At 36.4% G+C, this 17,109-nt stretch overlaps 1 long non-coding RNA gene across 1 annotated transcript; it reads left to right on the top strand.

The window, feature by feature from the left end:
- The first annotated feature begins 1,194 nt into the window (after positions 1-1,194).
- On the top strand, positions 1,195-16,749 carry LOC146405665 (uncharacterized). The gene is made up of 2 exons (XR_014838480.1): positions 1,195-1,328; positions 16,623-16,749. It is a non-coding gene; the product is annotated as an uncharacterized LOC146405665 (long non-coding RNA).
- Positions 16,750-17,109: the final 360 nt, after the last annotated feature.

Here is a 17,109-nt window from a genome sequence, read left to right as displayed (position 1 = left end):
CAAAAAAAGGCTAATATTACTATTGTTACTGTACCACAGTATGTATACAAAGGGAAGTGTGACAGGCGACAAAGTCTGAAAGGAAGTCAGAACCCTTATTATGTGGCATCAGACTGGTTATGTAAAGGGACTGGTATTGTATTCTATGTATGCTTCCCTTATACATAGTAGGCACTATAAATAATATGACATGACCTCAGCTAAATATTTGAGACACTTGAAAATTTCTCTGTTTCCTTTCCCTTCCCCTCTATTATTTTTTCTATTTCTCTAAACTTCTTAGTCCTTGATTAGTGTGTGTGTGTATATATATGTGTGCCCACTCTGGCATGTGTGTACACAGCCTTGCAGTGATCTATGGGCCTGTGAAGTCCAGCCGTGTTGAACACTCAGGGACTCATCAACATTTCTCTTGACTAATGATGTGATATGTCCCAGATGTTAAGGTAACCCATTCCCAGATGTCCTGCATATTAAGCAATCACAGATCTAATGAATTGTAACTTTGTAAGGTGTGTTTTTAAGATTATTGAAGTAAATGGAGTGTCAGAGAGATTTAGTTAGGAGGTAGGAAACACATGTTTGTTTTAGGTCACCTTCGAATATGTGTGAGGGCAGTAGAGCCCCCAAACATATTTTTTTGTCTGTTGTGTTCTTGGTGGGAATATTTAAATGGCTTTGGGATTTTTCATAGGTTCTTTATTGTCATTCAAGTACAAATTGCCTTGTAACAATAGTCTTTTTTTTGGTAAGAGTAAATACACATTTAAAAACCTGCTTTATTCAAATTTATCAACTCTAACTATGAATCTTTCAGTTTCACAAGCCTCCAAATGCAGTAAATATGTGTATGTATGTTTGCACATGTGAATCATTGTGATTAAATTAAATCAAAATAGAAAAAAATCAAAGTGTGCAATTTTTGTGCTTAATTAGAAGATCAAATGCCTAAGGATGTCTGCTTAATTTGTAATGAAAAGTTTCAGTGGCTCCAAACCTCACTCCCAGAGAAAACCCACCGGGAGATCTGGACCATCACTTATCTACGGAGTTGATCCTCCCTTAGAGAACCTGAGGCCCTTCTTTTTATCCACCTCATTCATCACATTTGGAAAAACACTCAAGGGCCCAGTGACAAATAAGGATTACTAACATTGCTTAAACTTTCTCGGTCTGCTTCTCTAGTTGTAGACTTTAGATACACATACAAAACACTGAAGTAAATCTTGGACTACTTGGGACCATTCATCACCAATGAACCAAATCTTTTATTGAAATCCCTAATTTTCAGTACATCAAAAGGAAAGATACGTATTATCAAACTGCAGGTAAGATTGTGGCTCTTAAATGATATAAGATTGCATGAAAGTCAATCATACAAACAATGAAACTTATAAAATGGGTTTTCTACTCATTTGATATCTGCGGCATTCTGAGTCTGTTATGAAAACATGTGATGTGTCTTAAAATTAACTTTTAAGCAACTATAGAATTGTCATTTAAAATAGTATCCAATACAAAATGAATAATTTGGTTCACAGCAGGGATTTATCTGGGAAGAAAAATTCTAATAAATCTTCCAGCCCAAAATAACTTGGGATATTTTGACAAGTGCAATAACAGAAGCTGCAGTTGGCAGTCTTTACAAGTGATATCCTGGCCGGTAAGTATAACTCTGACCAGAAGACTTGATTGAACTTCTGCTCAGCTTAATAACAAAGTTTGTGCTTTTGACCCTTGAGAAGATACTCATGAATAGGTGAACACTTTTGGTTTTCTGAATTATAAATCTTGTTTTAATTGTTTCATCATTATAGGAATTAATATAATTGATATTTGGTATCAATTACATTGTCCTCCTGAGGAAGGAAGCTGCCTGAATATAAGCAGTTGAGAATGTCTTAAGCTTTTTTGAAAGTGGTTCTGAGAGGGAAGTAAAGGGAAAATATATGGAGTCTTAACAGTGTTTACCACTCTATTGGCAGAAATGTGAAGCATCTGAAACTCCCAGTCACTCTGTATTGCCCCATGCCATGTTCAGAGATGCACCAGAGAGGAAATATCAGCACCTATGGATCACTATGAAATTCAGCAGGCAGTGCTGCTTTCCATAATATTTGGGTATTCTACCAGCATGTAGTGAGCAAAGGCCAAAGATGTTAGATACACTGTGAGGAATGGTCATGCTCTCTTACCACCATTCAAATAGATGCAAAGTCTCTTTATAATTACAAAGTAATGTTAGCTAAATATTAATATACAGCAAATTTTCCCTGAATGCAACTAGTGTGTGTATTTTAGAAAAATTTACATTGTTATGTTTGGAATTTTGCTAATTCCCCACTGAGAAAATTTGGAGTCTTCAGCAGTATAAATTTATTTCAGTCGGAACTCATGGCTATTCTACATGTTGATGCAAATATACAATTTCTTCTGTATGTGTTCTAGCGTTGTCCTGTTTAAGTATTCACATGTTGAAACACACAGTATTTCATTATAACTTTATTTTCTTCTATGTGATGAGGAGTGTTATATCAATTATTTTGAAATTGTGTGATTAGGTTCCTCATTTTAAAATGATGAACAACATCATTTCAGCCAAGTAAAGAAGGACTTTCAAAACATTAAACAAACAAACAAAAAACAGCATCATAAAGTTCCTGTTGTGGCTCAGCAGAAATGAACCTGACTTGTATCCATGAGGACGTGGCTTCAATTCCTGGCATCTCTCGGTGGGTCAAGGATCCGGCATTGTTGTGAGCTGTGGTGTAGGTCACAGATGTGGCTTGGATCCCATGTTGCTGTGGCTGTGGTGTAGGCTGGCGGCTGTATCTCCGATTAGACTCCAGGCCTGGGAACGTCCATATGCTTTGGTGCAGCCCTAAAAAACAAAAAACAAAGCAAAACAAAACAAAAAAACAGCATCATTGTGTCTAATAGGGTTGAGAACTAATGTTGATACCGATCTCACAGGGATAGGTACTGCAAAGAATCATGGTACTGTAGGTAAGTCAGAGAACCTAGGTTATCAACTTTGTCTCTGTTCTGTGTTAAGTTTCTATGTTTCTGGGTAGGTTGCAAGTACAAAGTGTGTAACAGTCATCTGTAAAATAGGAATGATTAATATAGTGTGCATATTTCCTATAATTTATAAGACATACTAAATTTTTTATGTGTGATTTATCTTTTATAAATTTTAAAGAAAGCTAGAAATAAGGGCTATTATTATTACTTAGTAAATTAGCAAGTGCATTTCTTCTCTACATGAGTTAATGTGATTTCAAAGACGATTAATCTGTCTTGATCAGACATTGGAACTACTGTAAAAATAACAGAACTTTCTTCATTCCTTAACAAGTATTTTCAAACCCATATTTAGTAAAAGTACTGTTCTATGTCCAGAGGATTAAATGCATGACTGTAACAATTATGTTTTGTAGTATAGTTACTTTTATCATCTATTCATAGTTAAATTTAGCATCTATAAAGTATATTTACATACAGATTGCAACTTTCAGTATCTCTTTTAAAAGTGGTATTCTTGATCTTTAATCTACACATTCTTGTAAAAATTTACCTATACAGGTAGATAAAAATAGACATAGACATAAATGTAGATTCAGATGTGAATGGAGATAGGTAGCTTTATCACCTCCTTTGAGAATGACATTACCTTTTAGGCTGAACTGCTCCACGTATTCATAGGACAACATGATCCAAATAAAATACTACTTAACAAATATATAAATACAGCTACTCTAAAAAAAATGCTTACTTTGAACCTATATAGCCAGAATTTTATCAATTGATATTTTTGGTTTTAAACAACACAGTTTAACTGACAATAATACAAATTACTATTTCATATAGTAGTCAGGACTTTGTAGAAGACTTGCTGGAATATTTGGAAACTATTTATCCACCTTTTACACAGAACACCTTGTTAAAATTTCACGTGAATTCTAGAATGATGGTAATAGAATTTCTTTGAAGATGGCAATATAAACAATGTTTAAGAAAAGCTATGCTTTGGATTTTGTCAGTAAGAATGATCAGAACTGTCTGTGTTTAATTGTTTCCATATGTTTTCTGAAATAGTTGTACTCATATTTTTATTTCAATTTTCTATTCTATTTATTTATTGCCCAAGACTCAGACATATGAGTAGAGAAATTCAATTTATCAGAGCACTGCTAGATTTCTTTACACAAATATTATCTAGTCCTCGAAGTGGATCTATTTTTTTTTTCTTTTTCCATATTTGGTACCTTCCCACCAGAAGGTACAAACTGAAAGTAAATATTATGCCCTTTCTAATCAAGATGGTAGAATTCCATTTTAACATTAAATCTATGAATTCAGAAGTATTTATTGAGAACTACATTATTTAATACACTGAAATACACACTATATGAATTGAATTATGTCCCTCAGAAGTTGAAGTCCTTAACCCTGTACCTCACTCAACATGTGACCTCCTTCCCACCTACCCAAAGCCCTATCTCTAATTTATTAAATGATCGGTCATCCATATCTAAAATTATGTCTATTGCAGTGCTGCTTAGATGGAATCTTAGTCAATATAACTTTTGGGAATTGTTATTTACTTATTTATTTTACTCAGAGTAACTCCCTGAAGATTAACTTTAACATATTGCATGATGTATCTAGGTTTATCTACATAGCACTTTTTTATTGCTAAGTAGTATTCCATAGCAAATATATGCACCACAATTTAACTGTTGACCTGATAAAGGACATCTAGGATGTTCCCCATTTGGGGATATAACACACTGAGCTGCTATATACATTAGTGTATAGGTATTCATGGGAACTAACTTTTTCTTTCTCTGGGAAAATGCTCAAGTATGCAACTACTGTATCATGTGATAATTCATCTCAAAGTTAGCTAATTACCTTTATTCCACCTATAGCTTTAATTCCCTTGTATTACATAATCCGACATATTCCAGGTTCTGGGAATTATGATGTGATCATTTTTTGTAGAGGTGTGTTGGGGGGACACATTCCTGCTTAACACAATTATGTTAGTTGTTCTCCAGTCTGTGCCCTAGCATGTAAATTTTATAAAAAGCTAGTTTTTTTCCTACAAAAAATTATTACATTTTTCATTGAGTTAGATCAATTTGGTAATAACTAACCTATTTATTATGTTGAATTTTCTAGTCCATGAACATGGTACCTTCATTTGCTTGGTATTTCTTTTTTTCTTTTTTCTTTCCTTTTTTTTTTTTTTTTTTTTTCTTTTTACCTTTTCTTGGGCTGCTTCCCATGGCATATGAAGGTTCCAGGTCTAGGGGTCTAACCGGAGCTGTAGCCGCCAGCTTGCGCCACAACCACAACAACTCAGGATCCGAGCCGCTTCTTTGACCTACATCACAGCTCTCGGCAATGCCGGATCCTTAACCCACTGAGCAAGGCCAGGGATCAAACCCGCAACCTCATGGTTCCTAGTCGGATACGTTAACCACTGCGCCACGATGGGAACTCCTGCTTGGGTATTTCTAAAGTTTCTTTCTTCAGAATTTTTTTTTTTTTTTGAAGATGCTATACATATTTTAAATAATACCTAGGTTTCATTTATTTTGGAGCAACTATAATTATATTTTTTTAATTTGGGCTTCTACATGTTCCTTTTTAGTACATAGATATGCAATTATCAAAAACAACTTTATTGCAATGTAATTCACATAATATAAAGTACACTTCAAAGTGTACAATTCAGTGGTTATTAATATATTCACAGAGTTACCCAACATTGGTAATACCACTACATAATGTTCGAATACTTTAATCATCCCAAAAGGGATCCTGTTCCTTTAATAGTTAATTCCCATTCCCTTCACCACCAACTGCTTATGGCAACAACTATTGGACATTTGTATCTATGGATTTTTCACAATCTGGAAATTTTATATCAAAAGAATTATATAATATGTGGCTTTCTGTATATTGCTTCTTTCACTTGACATGTTTACAGGGATCATTCATATTGTACTATGTGTTAGTATTTTATTTATTTTATAGTCAAATAATATTTCATTCAGTGTACCCAATTTGTCTGTCTATTCATATGATAATGGACATATATTTCCATTGCTATTAGTAATAATGCAGCTAGGAACAGCTATGTACAATTTTCTGTCTTTTTTTTTTTTTTTGGACACTCATTTTTCAATTTATTTTTATTTTTTAATAATGATTTTTATTTTTTTCCATTATATCTGGTTTACAGTGTTCTGTCAATTTTCTACTGTACAGCATGGTGACCCAGTTACACATATATGGACACATTCTATTTTCACACATTATCATGCTCCATCATGAGACCAGACATAGTTCCCCGTGCTACACAGCAGAATCTCATTGCTAATCCATTCCAAAGGCAATAGTCTGCATCTATTAACCCCAAGCACCCCATCCATCCCACTCCCTCCCCTTCGCCTTGGCAACCACAAGTCTATTCTCCAAGTCCATGATTTTCTTTTTTGTGGAAAGGTTCATTTGTGCCATACATTAGATTCCAGATATAAGTGAATTAATATGGTATTTGTATTTCTCTTTCTGCCTTACTTCACTCAGTATGAGAGTCTCTAGTTCCATTCACATTGCTGTAAACGGCATTATGTCGTTCTTTTTTATGAATAGTATTCCATTGTGTATATATACCACTCTTCCTAATCCAATCATCTGTCAATGGTCAGTTGGGCTGTTTCCATGTCTTGGCTATTGTGAATGGTGCTGCAGTGAACATGAGGGTGCATGTGTCTTTTTCAAGGAAACTTTTGTCTGGATATATGGCCAAGAGTGGAATTGCTGGGTCATATGGTAGTTCTATGTATAGATTTCTAAGGTATCTCCAAACCGTTCTCCATAGTGGCTGTACCAGTTTACATTCCCACCAGCAGTGTAGGAGGGTTCCCTTTTCTCCACATCCTCTCCAGCACTTGGTTATTTGTTGACTTATTAATGATGGCCATTCTGACTGGTGTGAGGTGGTATCTCATGGTAGTTTTGATTTGCATTTCTCTAATAATCAGTGATATTGAATACTTTTTCATGTGCTTGTTGGCCATTTCTATATCTTCCCTGGAGAAATGTTTATTTATTTAATGCCTTTTATTTATTGTTTGTCTGATTGCTGTGGCTAGGACTTCTAGTACTATGTTGAATAACAGTGATGAGAGTGGGCATCCCTGTCTTGTTCCAGATTTTAGTGGGAAGGCTTTACGCTTTTCTCCATTGAGTATTATATTTGCTGTGTGTTTGTCATAAATGGCTTTGATTACGTTAAGGTATGTTCCCTCTATACCCACTTTGGTAAGAGTTTTGATCATGAATGGATGTTGGACCTTGTCAGATGCTTTCTCTGCATCTTTTGAGATGATCATGTGGTTTTTGACTTTTCTTGTGTTAATGTGGTGTATGACGTTGATTGATTTGCATATGTTGAACCATCCTTGTGAACCTGGGATGAATCCCACCTGGTCGTGGTGTATGGTCTTTTTGATATGTTGTTGGATTTGGTTGGCTAATATTTTGTTGAGAATTTTTGCATCTATATTCATCAAAGATATTGGCCTATAGTTTTCTTTTTTGGTGGTATCTTTTGTCTGGTGGTGGAATTAGGGTGATGGTGGCATCATAAAATGTCTTTGGGAATGTTCCTTCTTCAACCTTTTGAAAAATTTCAAGGAGGATGGATATAAGTTCCTCTTTGTATCTTTGGTAGAATTCACCTGTGAAGCCATCTAGTCCTGGACTTTTATTTGTAGGGAGTGTTTTTATGACCTCTTCAATTTCATTTCTAGTGATCAGTCTGTTCAGTTGGCCTGTTTCTTCTTGATTCAGTTTCGGCAGGCTGTAAGTCTCTAGAAAGTTCTCCATTTCTTCTAGGTTGTCAAATTTGTTAGCATACAATTGTTTATAATGTTCTCTCATGTTTTTTTATATTTTCATAGTATCCATTGTAACTTCTCCTTTTTCATTTCTTATTTTATTTACTTGGGTTTTTCTCTCTCTTCTTGGTGAGTTTGGCCAGAGGTTTGTCAATTTTATTTACCTTTTCAAAGAACCAGCTGTTAGTTTTATTGATTTTTTTCTATTGTTTTTTCAATCTCTATTTTATTGATTTCCTCTTTGATCTTTATGATTTCCTTCCTTCTGCTGACTTCAGATTTTGTTTGTTCTTTTTTTAATTCATTCAGGTGGTAGGTTAAGTTGTCATTTTGAGATTTTTCTTCTGTTTTGAGGAAGGCTTTTACTGCTATGATTTTCCCCCTGAGCACTGCTTTTGCGGCATCCCATAGATTTTGAGTGGTCGTGTCTTCATTATCATTTGTCTTGAGGTACTTTTTAATTTCCTTCTTGATTTCCTCATTAACCCATTGTTTTTTTTTAGGAGCATGTTGTTTAGTCTCCATATAGTCAGTTTATTCTCATTTATTTTCCTGTGGTTGATTTCTAGTTTCATGCTATTGTGGTCAGAGAAGATACTTGAAATAATTTCTATATTTTTTAATTTGTTGAGATTAGCTTTGTGATCAATTAGTATGTGATCAATTCTTGAGAATATTCCTTGGGCACCCAAGAAGAATGTATATTCTGATTTTTTTTTTTGAATGTAATATCCTGAAAATGTCAATTAAGTCTAACTTTTCTATTCTGCCATTTAGGATCTCTGTTGCCTTATTGATTTTCTGTCTAGAGGATCTGTCCATTGATGTGAGTGGGGTGGTAAAATATCCTACTATGATTGTATCCCCATCAATTTCTCCTTTTATGTCTGTTAGTATTTATTGTAGGTGTCTGGGTACTTGTATATTAGGGGCATATATATTGACGATTGTAATATCCTCGAATGGATACTTTAACCATTAAATGGTGTCCTTCTTTGTCTTTCATTATGGCATTCATTTTAAAGTCTATTTTGTCTGATATGAGGATTGCAACTCCTACTTTCCTGTCTTGTCCGTTGGCATGAAATGTCTTTTCTCATCCCCTCACTTTCAATCTATATGTGTCCTTTGCCCTAAGGTGAGTCTCTTGAGGGAAGTCAATTGTAGGCTTTTGCTTTTTTATCCAATCTGCCACTTTGTCTTTTGATTGGAGCATTCAGTCCATTGACATTTAAGGTGATTACTATTAGATATGTATTTATTGACATTTTAGACCTTGTTTTCCAGTTAATTCTTTGTTTCTCTTCTCTCTCTCTCTCTCTCTTTTTTTTTTTTTTTTTGTCTTTTTGCCTTTTCTTGGGCTGCTCCTGTGGCATGTGGAGGTTCCCAGGCTAGGGGTCCAATCAGAGCTGTAGCCGTCAGCCTACGCCAGAGCCACAGCAATGCAGGATCTGAGCTGCGTGTGCAACCTACACCACAGCTCATGGCGAAGCTGGGTCCTTAACCCACTGAGCGAGGCCAAGGATCAAACCTGCAACCTCATGGTTCCTAGTCGGATTCGCGTCCGCTGTGCCACAATGGGAACTCCATGTTTCTCTTCTCTTCTTTTCTTTTTTTGGTTTGATGGTTTCCGTTTGTTTTATGCTTGAGTACTTTTCTTTTCAGGTTTTATGAATGTAATGTTCAGTTTGATGTGTGATTCCCCCTTTTTTAAAAGTATGTTAACCCTTCCTATATCTGCTTGCTTTTGCCTGATAAATATATAGGCTCAAACACATCATTAAAATAAAAAAAGAATCCATACTTTCTTACTTTACTTCCTCACATTGTATGATTTTTGATGTCTTTTTTTTTAATTTTTATGTTTAGATCTATATATTAGCTTATTTAAGTGATTGCTTTCCAGTTGTGGTTTCCTACATCCTATTTCTTACTTTTTTTTTTTTTTTTTAATTTTGAGAAGCCCTTTCAGTATTTCTTTTAGAATGGGTTTAGTATTGCTGTACTCTTTTAGCTTTTGTTTGTTGGAGAAATTCTTTATTTCCCCTTCTATTTTAAGTGATATTCTTGCTGGATAGAGCATTCTAGGTTGCAAGTTGTTTTCTTTCAGCACTTTAAATATATCTTGCCAATCCCTTCTGGTCTGTAATGTTTCTGTAGATAAATCAGCTGATAGTCTTATGGGGGTTCCCTTATAATTAATCCTTTGCTTTTCTCTTGCTGCCTTTGAATCCTCTCTTTATCTTTAACTTCTGCCATTTTTATTATAATATATCTTGTTGTGGTCCTATTTGGGCCCTCTGTGCTTCCTTTATCTTGATATCAATATCCTGTAAATTTGGAAAGTTTTCAGCCATAATTTCTTCAAATATATTTTCAATCCCTGTTTCTTTTTCTTCTCCTTCTGGAATTCCTATTATGCATAGGTTGACCTGCTTTATATTGAAAAGCAGGCCAATCTATTCTATCTTCCATGTTACTGATTCTTTCCTCTACATAATTCATTCTGCTCTTTATTGTCTTTAGCTCAGTGTGCATCTCTGCAAATGAATTTTCTAGTTTTTCTTGGCTCTTCCTTATATTTTCTAATTCCTTTCTAAAGGAATCTGCATTACTGTTCATATCCTCTCTTAATTCCTTCAGTATTTTCACTATCTCCCTTTTGAACTCAATGTCTATCAGACTGTACAGGTCTGTTTCATTGTTGACTGCTTTAGGGGAATTCTCCTGTTCTTTTAACTGGAAATGGTTTCTGAGCTTCTTCATCTTGCTTGTGTTTTTCTTCTCTTTGAGTTTAGGGAAGCCAAACTGTAATCTTGTAAGGCTACTTCTATGCAAGTGTACCCCGTTTGTATTTTTGGGGAGTTAGTAGTTATTTTTGATATGAGAGTTTGAATATTTGCTATCTCTTTCTTCAGTGTGAGCAGGCTGTTATCCCCAGGATGCTCAGTGTGTTTTCATGGAGAAGGAGGCAATGGGTAGGGCCAGCAGTCAGTGCTTGGTCACTGGGATCTCAATAGCAGCAAGGACCTGCAGGAGGGTGGCACAGGCTACTCCTAGTTGAATGGCCCTGGGAAGTAGTAATGCGCTCTAGGCAGATCTACAAGGTCACCAGAGCATTTGGCAGTAGCTGCAGCAGGATGCATGAGTTCCCAGGGGAGTGAAAGCAACAACAACTTGTGTTTGATTGCAATGCCCTCCTCTGAGTTGATTGGAACCACAGGTGGTGCCTGTTCAGGGACCCCTAGTTGGAGTGAGTCATGACTGTCTCTGGAGTCAGTGATAACTGTGGTGGGTTTGCCTCTGCCACCTGTAGACCTTGCATGAAGCAGCCTGTCTCATTTAGCCCATATAGCAGGTGGTGCAGAGGCTGCTCCTAGTTGCAGGATCCTGCAAAGTGACATAAATCAGGCATGTGGGTATTGCCTGGAGCATTTGGCAGTGGCAGCAGCAAGGCAGATGTGTTCCCAGGGATGTGAGAGCACCAACAGTTGGTGTTTGGTCACACTGCCCTCCTCTCTGGTGCCCTTGAGGTGAATGGGGCTGCAAGTGGTGTCTTTTCACAGACCCCTAGTGGTGGCAAGCCTCTCCCACATCTAGATCCAGAGAAAACTGTGGTGACTTGCCCCCACCTCCTGTAGACCATGCAAGAAGCATCTCATCTTGTTTAGCCCCACAAGGTGAGGTGCCTTACAAGCTGCTCCTAGTTGTAGGTTCCTGGGAAGGGACAGTGATCAAGTGTCTGTGCATTGCCCAGAGTGTTTGGTAATGGCAGCAGCAGGATGGGTGTTCTCCCAGAGGAGCAAGAGCAACATCAGGTGGTGTTCTGTCACAGTATCCTTCTCGTGGTATCCTCCAAGGTGGTTGGGGCTGCAAGTGATTTTTGTTCAGGTATCCCCAGTGGCAGTGAGCCATAGCCACCTCCGGAATCAGAGATAACTGAGGTGATTTGTACCCCACCACCTGTAGACCACTCAAGAAGCACCCTCTCCCACTTAGCCCACACAGGAGGTGCTGCACTAGCTGTTCCTAGTTGTAGGGTCTTGGGAAGGGACAGTGTCTAAGTGTCTGGGTGCCATCCAGAGCATTTGGCAGGGGCAGCTGCAGGATGAGTGTGTTCCCAGGGGAGTGAGAGCAGCAGCATATGGCACTTGGTTGCACTGCCCTCTTTTTTTCTTTTTTGCCAACCCTGAGGTGACTAGGGTCACAGGTGGAGCCCACTCACAGGTCCTCAGTGGTGGCAAGCCACACCTCCCTCTGGCCTCTGAGATGACCTATGCGGTCTGTCCCTGTAGATTGTGCAAGAGTCACCCTGATACCCTTAGTCCGCATAAGAGGTGCCTGGCCAGTGGTAGCCTGCACAAGAAGTACCCTGTCTCCCCTAAATGAGTAAGAGGCTTCTTGAAGCTGGTAGCCTGCACCAGAGCTGCCCCACCCTCTGAGAGTCCTCAGGCACTCACATGCTCCAGTGCAGGGAGATTCCTATGGTGGTTCACCCCTCCTCCTCCCACCCTCTTCAACAATGGCACCTTGCCTCTCCTGTGGTTCCAGACCTTCTCCCGGTTCCCTCTGCTATGGCATTCCCCTCTGCAGTCCGTGGCGTAATACTCCCCCGCCTGTGACACAATGTTCCTTAGCCCCTTAGGCTGTCTCCATAACACCGATCTCAGTCCCCTCCCCAGGACTGACCTCCGGAGCCTAAGTCGCAACACCCAGCTCCTGCCTGAGCATCTCAGGCTGTGGTGTCGGGCCAGTGGTTCAGATGATCTGTGCAGCTCTCACTCTGCTTTACTGTTCTCAGTCTAGCTGCTGCTCTTTTCTTGGTGACTTTGAAGACTCTCCAACTTGGCTGATCTTTCCGTCATTTAGGTGGTTCCCAGGATGTGGGTTCCTTTTCTCCTTCACAGCTTCCTCTCTAGAATGCTAGTGCCATCCTGATTCCTCTTCTCTCTCGCTCTTTTTTTTTTTTTTTTTTTTTTTGTTCTACCCAGTTATGTCAAGAGTTTCTTGCCCTTTTTGGAGGTTTAAGTTCTTCTGCCAGCATTCAGTTGATACTCTGTGTGAGTCCTTTTACATGTAAATGTGGTTTTTTTTTTTTGATGTGTTTGTGGGAGAAGGTGAGTGGGACCTCTTACCCCTTCACCATCTTGCTCCCAATTTTCTGTCTTGACATATATTTTCAATTTTCTAGACTATATACCTAGATCATATACCCACATCATATAGTAACTCTGTGTTTAACTTCTTTGTTCTTCAATTGACAAGAGTATTTCCTTTTTCTAATGAAGGGGTGTTGACATTAGGGAGATGATTTTACTGAATCAACGAAGATGATGATATGACTTTCCCTTTATTCTTTAATTATAGCTTATTATATTACCTGGATTTTAATTTTTAAAATTTTTATATATCAACTGATTTTTAAAAGTTAAATTAACCTAGAACTCTGAGAATAAACCCTACTTGATCATATTATTCTTTTTAAATATTTTTGAATTCCTGCATAATATTTTCTTAATTTATATATCTATACTAATGAATGATATTCACATATGTCTTTTTTAAATTGGCTTTTTCAGATTTTGATTTGTAGCATCAAAAATGAAATTCTTCATCCTGTACTGTCAGAAGATTTCTTTACTGTTAGTGTTATTTCTTCCTTGTGTATTTGTCAGAATGCACTAGCGAAGCCATTTAGAAGTTACTTAGTGAAATTTTTTTAAATTTACACATTCAATTTCTTTAATTATTGAGTTATTTTGAGTTTATATTTCTTCTTATTTCAGTTTGGTAAATTGTTCTCTACAATAAATTTGTCCATCTTTGTTATCTAATTTATTGAGAAAAATGCTAATAATAGCTCTAATTTACTTTTTTAAATATCTATAGAATCTTTATTTTGTTCTCCTTTTTTATTTCTGATGTTGGAAATTATGTTTGCTCTCTTTTTTCTTGATAAAGCTTGCCAGGAGTTATAGATTTTTAAAAGATCTTTTAAGGATGAAACTTTGTCTTTGGTGTCTTTCCTTTTTATTTTGTTTCTTTTATTGGTTTTGCACTCTCATATTTATTGTTTGCATTTTTCACTTAACATGGTTTTAATTTACTCTCTTTTGAGTTCTGAAATTTAGTTTAAAAAGTTCAGTTCACCTCTGCTCTTTAACTCTTTGAAGAGAATTGTAATTTCTTCTCTCCAAAAGAGCCCTAAAAGTAAATATTTCAAGTCCTTTAGACCTCAGCATTGCCAGACTTTGAAACTGTGAGATCACTTGACTTCAAGAACACCAGAATTCTATACATCAAGACTGGACACTTAAGAACACAAGGACCTCTTTTTATTCCATAGATCCCAGATTAAGAATACTCAATACATAAATATATTATAAGTAATAAGATATACTGTGGTATAGGTACATTAGCATGAGCTTGGTGAAAGAAAGCCATGCCATAGTTGAAACTGTGTTCTTTCTAATTAACTTTGAATTTACTTGTCCTGTCATGTAAGGAACTTGGTAGGTAACAATAAGGCAGTGAAGGGTTAAATTTTCCTGGCAGGATTTAGTAATTATAGATATTGATTACTTTAAAACATCATTGAGCTGACAGGATAAGAAAAGCCCACTTGTCTCACTGTTTGGTCCTTTTATTTCTCACAAGATGGATGAGTTAATAAACAGGGAGCAAGTACTCCCATAAATTCAGCATCTGTAATATTTGTCACCTTCGGAATTACTTGGATAAGAGGAACATCCTTTATGTGAATCCACGGGAGAGGACTAGCAGACTTTCCCTAGAATTGTATTCCACACTGTGATGAATACAATGTTGATGTTAAAGGCAGTGTCATTATGAGAAAACTGCAATGAGAAAGAACTGGGCTTCCTGTATGGTGCATCCCAAATGCTAAGCCTCTATCTACAGCTTATAGTTTTGTTCAGTAGCATTGTTTTGTTACTTCTTATTTCTAGTAGCTTAGTTTAGAAGAGTAAAAAATTAAACCACATATCACATACTCAGACATAGACAGTTTCTTGAACAAGAGGGCTCAAATAATTGTCTTCAAGTTAGAAATAGAATTAATGGATATTTATAATATTAATGTAAAGGTCATCTTGTTATATTCCATCACTTTTGAAAAGGAAGAAACTAAAACGTAGGGGGGAGGTAGACTTTCCACCGAAATATTCAATGGCAGCGCCCCATAACTATCCCCATTCAAATGTAGAGGAATTAGGCTAATTTGATAAATCATGAAGAGTCTTTTGAGACACTGGGTAGCCTATTTATTTGTTTACTTATTCATTCATTCATTCATATGTATCTTTTTAGGGCCCCACCTGTGGCATATGAAAGCTCCCAGGCTAGGGATCCAATTAGAGATGTAGCTGCACGCTTACACCACAGCCACAGAGAAGCAGGATCTAAGCCACGTCTTCACCCTATGCTATAGTTCATGGCAATGCTGGATTCTTAATCCACTGAGAGAGGTGAGGGATCAAACCAGTGTCTTCATAGATACTAGTTGGGTTCATTACTGCTGAGCCATGATGGGAACTCCCAGATAGCTTACGTTTTTATTTTCTATTTTATAAAAATGTGGTATTTGTAAATATCTAATTTGATTTAGTCTGTAAATGAAGGTCTTTTTTGTAAGTGAATAAATGTGCATGTTTCTTCACGTTTTGGAATTAACATTTTAACAAATAAATACAGAAAACAGGGGTTTGGTTTCTAAAATGTGAGCTGGAGTCAGTGGAAATATTAATCTAAATAAAAATGAATACTGTTCAATTGATCTTTTTTTTTGAAATAATAGAAGAATTGGGATTTCTAACCTATACTTATGCCTCCTATAAGGTAAACCAATCTAGTAGATAAAACTGTGTATATTTTCTTCAGTATTTGACATATTGTTGACTTTTTCTATTCACTTGCTGCATGTCTGGATTTTCCTTTTCAAACTGGATGATTGTGAAACCAGATCCCTGGCCACACTGAATACGGAGTTTTATTTTTCCATTTGACTGGTCATTGGCAGAATTCACTCAATAATCAGTAACCATGGAAATAAATGCGAATTTTTATTACCAGAATGAACTGTTCAGAATAGTGAACAAGCAAAATGGCAGGAATTTAGTACAGTCTATTTTTCTTTTTACTATTTTGTAATCTAAGCTTTTATTATACCTTTCTAATGAGAAGCCCAGAGGGTAAACATGTTTAGTTTAGTACCTATGCCATTCTAATTCAACTGATCAATATTTGTCACAAAAATAATCAAATTTAAGTTATTAGAATGCCTCATCAAATGTAAGAGTGAAAACTCATAACTATTTAAAGGTAATATTTTTCCCCCTCACCCAGCATCTCTTTCCAGGTTTTTTAAGGCTGGAAACATGCAATAGAGATAGAAGGGGTGTGATCAGCATCTTCTGTCATTTTGCCTTGTTCCTCATCTCACGTTCTTTAGTTGATTCTTCTGACTCTTCACACAAATTATATGGAGAGAAGAGGTACAGAAATATGGGTTTTGGTGAATATTTAAAGCTTGTTTTAATTATCTATGATCACATTCGTTAATTAGCAAGAATACTAAAGACAAGAAATCCAGTTTTAACAGGCTTTAAAGGCAATGATAATAACACTCCTTGTATGTCTTCACCAGCATTACATTGTGTTCAGTTCATGCTTATACTTCTACAGGTCACAAGAAAATAATTTAATTCATTTTCTATTGCCTGAATATCTACACATGACCAATGGCTGGAAATCATAGTTAGTTCAAGCATAATGAAGAGCTTTCCAACTGCCCAACAACAACGGCAACAAATTCAGAATGAAAAGAGCTGTCTTGGAACAAATCTCCTATTAAGTGAGTGAGTTCTACTAGAAACTGAACAAATGCTTGGGGTACTTTATAATAACAGGTCTTCAAACCCCCATATTAATATAAAATCTTTTTAGCTGTTCACATATTGGCATGCTTTTTCTGCTATAAGTAATTTAACATTAAAAAAACTTTAATTTTATTTACTTAAAAAAATCTTAGCTTCAACCTAGTTGATCCTACTCATGAAATCCAGGCCTTTGTGTGCTAGTAATAGCTTAGTTTTCTATTACATATTAAAATAAATTGATAGCTATTAAAGTTTTAAATATCTGTCTGTGTGGCTTCTAAATCATCTTGTGT

Source organism: Sus scrofa, chromosome 2, assembly GCF_054392235.1.
Source record: "Sus scrofa isolate SSC_HxYL_T2T_F1_AM1 chromosome 2, Sscrofa_HxYL_maternal_Yorkshire_Landrace_v2.0, whole genome shotgun sequence".
Classification (NCBI taxonomy): domain Eukaryota; kingdom Metazoa; phylum Chordata; class Mammalia; order Artiodactyla; family Suidae; genus Sus; species Sus scrofa.
This window is presented reverse-complemented; position numbering and strand designations above follow the sequence as displayed.